The sequence below is a fragment of the Piliocolobus tephrosceles genome, chromosome 21, assembly GCF_002776525.5.
Source record: "Piliocolobus tephrosceles isolate RC106 chromosome 21, ASM277652v3, whole genome shotgun sequence".
Classification (NCBI taxonomy): domain Eukaryota; kingdom Metazoa; phylum Chordata; class Mammalia; order Primates; family Cercopithecidae; genus Piliocolobus; species Piliocolobus tephrosceles.
In genome coordinates, this window is record NC_045454.1 from 30,078,539 (window position 1) to 30,085,812 (window position 7,274).

The 7,274-nt window shown below is 39.4% G+C and overlaps 1 pseudogene across 1 annotated transcript; it reads left to right on the forward strand.

Annotated features, from left to right (window-relative positions):
• The first annotated feature begins 6,049 nt into the window (after window positions 1-6,049).
• LOC111529534 lies at window positions 6,050-6,869 on the forward strand (annotated as a pseudogene). Its single transcript, XR_002727457.2, has one exon. The product of XR_002727457.2 is annotated as a 40S ribosomal protein S2 pseudogene (transcript).
• Window positions 6,870-7,274: the final 405 nt, after the last annotated feature.

Below are 7,274 nucleotides of genomic sequence, written 5' to 3' on the forward strand. Positions count from 1 at the left end.
CCACTGCACTCCAGCTTGGGCAACAGAGCGAGACTCCATTTAAAAAGAAAGAAAAAAGAAAAAGAAAAAAACTATTATCTACAAACTGGACGTAGAAGAAACATACCTCGAAATAAGAGTCATCTATGACAAATCTTCAGCCAATATCATACTAAATGGGCAAAATCTGAATACATTCTCCATAAGAATAAAAATAAGACAAAAATACGCACCCTAAATACTCCTATTCAACATAGGTCTAAAAGTCCTAGCCACAGCAATTCAACAAAATCAAGAAATACAAGTCATCCAAATAGGAAAAAAGGAAGTCAAATTATCTTCACAAGTGAAATAATTCTCTACCTGGAAAACTTTATAGATTCACTAAAACACCCCTAAGACTAAAAAATGACTTCAGCAAAGTCTGACCATACAAAACCAACATACACATATGAGTAGCTTTTTTGTACACCAATAACATTCAAGCTGAGAACAAAATCAAGAACACAGTTCTATTTACAATAGCCACAAACAAATAATATACCTTAGAATACATTAAATCAAGTAGATAAAATATCTCTGCAAAGAAAACTACAAAACAGTGCTGAAGAAAATTAGAGAAAACACAAATAAATAGAAAACATTTTATGCTAATGGATTGAAAGAGTCGATATAATTAAATGCCCATGCTGTTTGAAGCAACCTACAGATTAACTGCTATTTCTATCAAACTATCAATGCCATTTTTCATATAATTCAGATAAAAACTTCTAAAATTCATATAAGAAATTAAAAAGCCAAAAACTCAAGGCAATGTGAAAAACAATCAACTTAGATGCCTCACATTACCTGACTTTAAACTATACTATAAGCTACAGTAACCAATATAACATGGTTCTGGTACAAAAGTATACATAATGACCAATTGAACAGAAGAGAGAGCCCTGAAACAAATCTCCATTTCTACAAGCAACTCACTTTTGGCAAAGTCAACAGAAATTAACAAAGAGAAAATAACTCCGAGTGCAATAAATGGCACTGGGAAAAATTGGTTAGTCATATGCAGAAGAAGAAAACTAGACCTCTACTGTCACTATATATGAAAAACCAAATAACTCAAGATAGGTTAAAGACTTAACTGCGAGACTGCAAGCTATGAAAATCCTAGAGCACTTAGAAAGTACTCTTCTAGACACTGGCCTCCAGAAAGCATTTATAACTAACACCTTAGAAGTGAATGCAACAAAAATAAAAATTAGTACCTAATTCAACTACAGAGCTACACTGTAAAAGAAACTATTGACAAAGTAAACAAACAACCTACAGTATAAAATATTTACAAACTGCATGCAACAGAGTTAATATATAGAATCTATCAGGAATTTAATCAGAAAAATGCAAATAATGTGAATAGACACTTCTCAAAGGAAGACATAAAAGCAGCCAATAAACGTGCAAAAAATTGTTCAACATCCCAAATCAATAGAGATATAACTAAAATGGCAATGTGATACCATCTTATGCCAGTTACAATGGCTCTTTTAAAAAGTCAAAAAGTGGCTGGGTGCGGTGGCACACCCCTGTAATCCCAGCACTTTGGGAGGCTGAGGTGGGTGGATCACGAGGTCAAAAGACCGAGACCAGTCTGGCTAACACAGTGAAACCCCGTCTCTGCTAAAAATACAGAAAAGTAGCTGGGCGTGGTGGCACCTGCCTGTAGTCCCAGCTACTCGGGAGGCTGAGGCAGGAGAATCACTTGAACCCGGGAGGTGGAAGTTGCAGTGAACTGAGATCAGGCCATTGCCCTCCAGCCTGGGCAACAGAGTGAGACTCTGTCTCAAAAAAAAAAAAAAAAAAAAAAAAAAGAATAAAGTCAAAAAGTGGGCCATGCACAGTGGCTCACACCTGTAATACCAGCATTTTGGGAGGCCGAGACAGACAGATCACTTGAGGTCAGCAGTTTGAGACCAGCCTGGCCAACATGGCAAAACCCTGTCTCTACTAAAAATACAAAAATTTACCAGGCATGGCGGCAGGTGCCTGGAATCCCAGCTATTTGGGAGGCTGCGGCGGGAGAATCACTTGTACCTGGGAGGCAGAGGTTGCAGTGAGCGGAGATCATGCCACTTCGCTCCAGCCTGGGCAACAGAGCAAGACTCCATCTCAGAAGAAGAAAAAAAAAAAACAGAAAAATTACTCATTGCTCATCAGGTATAATGTAAACTACTTGGGCAATGGGATTATTAAGTGTCCAAATCTCAACAACATACAGTATACCTATGTTACAAATCTGTACATGTACACCCTGAATCTATAATAGAAATAATAAAATGCCTTGTGGTATAATGATGTTATATTTTTCCAATTCTTGGTTCATAGTTAGCATTGGGTTGAAAGACACAGAATTATTTTCCTTTTGGGCATAAGAGTGAGTGTTTCTATGCCAGGTCTCCCCGCATCCTGTAAGCTAACATCTCTGAAAGCTTTTAACCCAGAAAGTGTTTTATTCTTAACTGTGTGGCTAAAATGAATGACTCCACATCCTTATTTTTAACTAATTAACCGTACACTATAGAGCTAATTTGTTACTCTAATGTTTTTAGAAAAAATGTGGTTTTAAAACCGCATTTCTTTTTTAGAGTAAACTATTTTTGAAAATGAGAGGCTGCTGCCAGGCATGGTGGCTCATGCCTGTAATCCCAGCACTTTAGGAGGCCGAGGCAGGTGGATCACAAGGTCAGGAGATCGAGACCATCCTGGTTAACACAGTGAAACCCCGTCTCTACTAAAAATATAAAAATTAGCCGGGAGTAGTGGTGGGTGCCTGTAGTCCCAGCTACTTGGGAGACTGAGGCAGGAGAATGGCGTGAACCCAGGAGGCGGAGCTTGCAGTGAGCCGGGATGGTGCCACTGCACTCCAGCCTGGGTGACAGAGCGAGACTCCATCTCAAAAAAATAAAAAAAGAAAAAAGAAAATGAGAGGCTGTGAAGATCAGGTTAAATTCCTGAATTATGAAAATAAAATACTTTTATAAAGAAAAAAGGCATCAAAATTTAATGGCCACAGCCCAAGAATGATGAGAGTGTTGGTTACTTAAGATCACACTGCCGCAACCATTTCATCACAACTATTCTGGTGAAAAAAAATAATTGACTAGATATTATTTTTAGAATACTTTTCTAATTCTATTGCAGTCTTAAATTTTTATTTGTGTTTATTGTTTGACATATACTAGTCTATATTTCTACAAAAGATGCCATGAATTTCAAGTTAATACACTCAGAAATATATTCTCTCTAGATGGGCACTGGTGTGTTTGCAATCAAGATGTATTATTTCTGGCTTTCCTTATGCTGCTTTGTTTGTATAAAATAAAAAGGCAGAAAGTAAACCAGAGTCAGCCATCACGTTTCTAGTTTCTTCTTTTTTTTTTTGAGACTAAGTCTCACTCTTGTCCCCCAGGTTGGAGTGCAATGGCACAATCTTGGCTCCCTGCAACCTCTGCTTCCTGGGTTCAAGCAATTCTCCTGCCTCAGCCTCCTGAGTAGCTGGGATTACAGGTGCCTGCCACCTTGTCCAGCTAATTTTTGTATCTTTGGTAGAGATGGGGTTTCACCTTTTTGGCCAGGCTGGTCTCAAACTCCTGACCTCAGGTGATCCACTGACCTCAGCCTCCCAAAGTGCTGGGATTACAGGCGTGAGCCACCGCATCCAGCCCACATTTCTAGTTTCTACAGCCACAGCATTTAAATTCTCTTGTAATGTCAACTAGAAATAATGACAATATTTAGAGACTGAGAAAAAGAAATTGATATATTTTAATTTTTTATACTTAATAAAAATTTATACTTTCTGGGCTGGGCATGGTGGCTTACTTTTGTAATCTCAGCACTTTGGGAGGCTGAGGTGGTTGAATCACCTGAAGTCAAGTGTTTGAGACCATGGGAGGCTGAGGCAGGAGAACCACTTGAACCCAAGAGGCAGGGTTTGTAGTGAACCGAGATTGTGCCATTGCACTCCTGCCTGGGCAACAAAGTGAGACTCCATCTTATAAATAAATACATAAATAAATAAATAAATCATGGTTTCTGAATCATATAGGTTAAACAACTCGAACATCCAGGTACATAAAAGTTTTCTCTAGATGATTGTATTAATATTATAATAGCTTATGATAGTGAGTTTATGATTGCTCCACTGGGTTTGCTGAAAAGCAATTTTTTATCTTCTGAGTATAAATAGAGAATAGACTTTCCATAATTCTAAGTATACAGAACTTTTAAGATTAGCTATGTTTAGATTTGAATGAAATTTATACATTTGTAGTCACACACATTTTAACATTTTTATAATAGAAGTGAAAAAGCAGTTGAAATAAGTTGTTAACATGTGTTTAAAAGAAACTTTACATGTGTTCATTAAATAACACTTAAAACCACATTGTGTCTGATTAGTAACTCTAATCTATTTCATTTTAGTCACTGAGAAGACTTAATATCCTTAAATTGGTCAATCAAAAACTATTCTTATAATTAGTGTTTCTGAAATATTCAGAAACTGTAGACTATGCAATGAATGATGATGTTCCTGCAGACCACAAATTTTCTATATCATAATAGGCTCATTCTAGCTTCTAATATAAAATATAATATATTTCAAAAGTAAAATTAGTGGCAATTTTAAGTCATGAGAAGTATACCATTGTTAGAACCCATTTAACAAAGTATTTGGTTTAGGCTTAGTAATAGGTGCTTTAAACAAAATCAAGCTCTACATGCTATCTAAGGGTAAAAAAGAGAGATTCTTAAATTTCTCTTTGTTTTTACTAAATTAGAAATTTCAAAGCCAAAATGTTATGCCAGGAATGGAAACAAGCATTGAGTAAGAGGGTGTTGAGTATAATGGTTTAAGTTGAAACTCGATATCAGGTGGTTCCTAATTGCATTCCAGTTCTGCCACTTACGGGCTGTATGACCTGAATACAGTTTTTTGACTTCTCTGTGCTTGACTCTTCAGCTGTAGAGTGAGGATAATAGTGCATAATTCCTAGGGTTTTGGTAAAATTAAAGCAATTGATACAAATAAAGGTGGCCAAAGAGTGCCCAGCACATCGTAAGTGTACAGGAAATTTATTAGCTATTTTTTTTTATTCTGTTAGATCATGACCAATGTCAAGCCTGAAAACAAACTGGCCACATCAGTGGTTTGTAATCCATGTTCATCCTCATCAGTCTGGGGCTTGAATGTTTTTAATATTATCCTTGGCAAATTCCCATATTCACGTACAGCATGGATATGAATATTATGGAAAGATTTCTCATTGAGTACTTCTCTTTAGCACTCCAGTAACTCTAGATAAGTCAAAGCAGAGTGTTTGTCAGTTTTAAAATGAGAAAAGGAGGCAATTATTTCCTCATCTACTTATTTAATAAATTTCTTATTGCCAAGTAATTATTTATGTTCATTTGATAAATTTAAATGTAGTTTGAAAATACATATTTAAATAATGTTTTACTTTAACAAGTGAAAGAAATCATTAAATATTTAGAGACAATTTAGAGACCCCAAACAGTTGCTTTAGAGTCTGTCTTTTAAAGTATTATATTATTTTGAACATTAAAAACCGGCTGGGCATGGTGGCTCACGCCTGTAATCCTAGCACTTTGGGAGGCCGAGGTGGGCGGATCACCTGAGGTGGGGAGTTCAAGACCAGCCTGACCAACATGGGGAAACGCCGTCTCTACTAAAAATACAAAATTAGACGGGTGTGGTGGCGCATGCCTGTAATCCCAGCTACTTGGGAAGCTGAAGCAGGAGAATCACTTGAACCCGGGAGGCAGAGGTTGCAGTCAGCCAAGATCCTGCCATTGCACTTCAGCCTGGGCAACAAGAGCAAAACTCCGTTTCAAAAAAAGAAAAAAATAATCAAAATATTTTGTTCTGAGTGTGGGGTTCAGACTATTCATGATATTAAAAGTTTAGCTTCTTCTCCGAGAAAACACCAAATGGTGGATGACGCTGGTGCAGCGAGTGGGGGTGGGGAGCGGAGGCCCTCGTGGCTCTGGTGGCTCTGGGGGCCCTGGGATGGGGAACCGCGGTCGCTTCCGCAGAGGTTTGGGCCGTGGCATCCCAGGCCGGGGCGAGGCCGCGGAGCTCCCGGAGGCAAGGCCAAGGATAAGGAATGGATGCCCCTCACCAAGCTGGGCCGCTTGGTCAAGGACATGAAGATCAAGTCCCTGAAGGAGATCTACCACTTCTCCCTGGCTATTAAGGAATCTGAGATCATTGACTTTTTCTTGGGGGCCTCTCTCAAAGACAAGGTTTTGAAGATTATGCCTGTGCAGAAGCAGACCCGTGCTGGCCAGCGCACCAGGTTCAAGCCGTTTGTTGCTATGGGGGACTACAATGACCATGTCTGCCTCGGTGTTAAGTGCTCCAAGGAGGTGGCCACCGCCATCGGTGGGGCCATCATCCTGGCCAAACTCTCCATTGTCCCCGTGCACAGAGGCCACTGGGGGAACAAGATCAGCAAGCCCCACATCATCCCTTGCAAGGTGACAGGCCGCTGCAGGCTCTGTGCTGGTGGGCCTCATCCCTGCACCCAGGGGCACTGGCATCGTCTCAGCACCTGTGCCCAAGAAGCTGCTCATGATGGCTGGTATTGATGACTGCTACACCTCAGCCCGGGGCTGCACTGCCACCCTGGGCAACTTTGCCAAGGCCACCTTTGATGCCATCTCTAAGACCTACAGCTACCTGACCCCTGACCTCTGGAAGGAGACTGTATTTACCAAATCTCCCTATCAGGAATTCACTGACCACCTTGTCAAGACCCACACCAGAGTCTCGGTGCAGCAGACCCAGGCTCCAGATGTGGCTACAACATAGGGTTTTTATACGAGAAAAATAAAGTGAATTAAACCTGAAAAAAAAAAACAAAAAACAAAACCACCTTTACTTATCTATATCACTAAATGTGCAAGCCATTTGAAATAAAAAATATATGTATATATTTTCTGGAACTTTAAGATGATAAGACACGTTATTGTCTAGCCCGATTTTTTAAAGTTTCTTTTTTTAGTAAAAATTGATTAATAGTTTTATTTTTCTGTTTTTTGGTTCTTTGTTTGGAGATGGAGTCTCGCTCTGTCACCAGGCTGGAGTGCAGTGGTGCGATCTCGGCTCACTGCAACCTCCACCTCTCAGGTTCAAGCGATTATTCTGCCTCAGCCTCCCCAATAGCTGGGATTACAGGCATGCGCCACCATGCCCAGCTAATTTTGATATTTTTAGT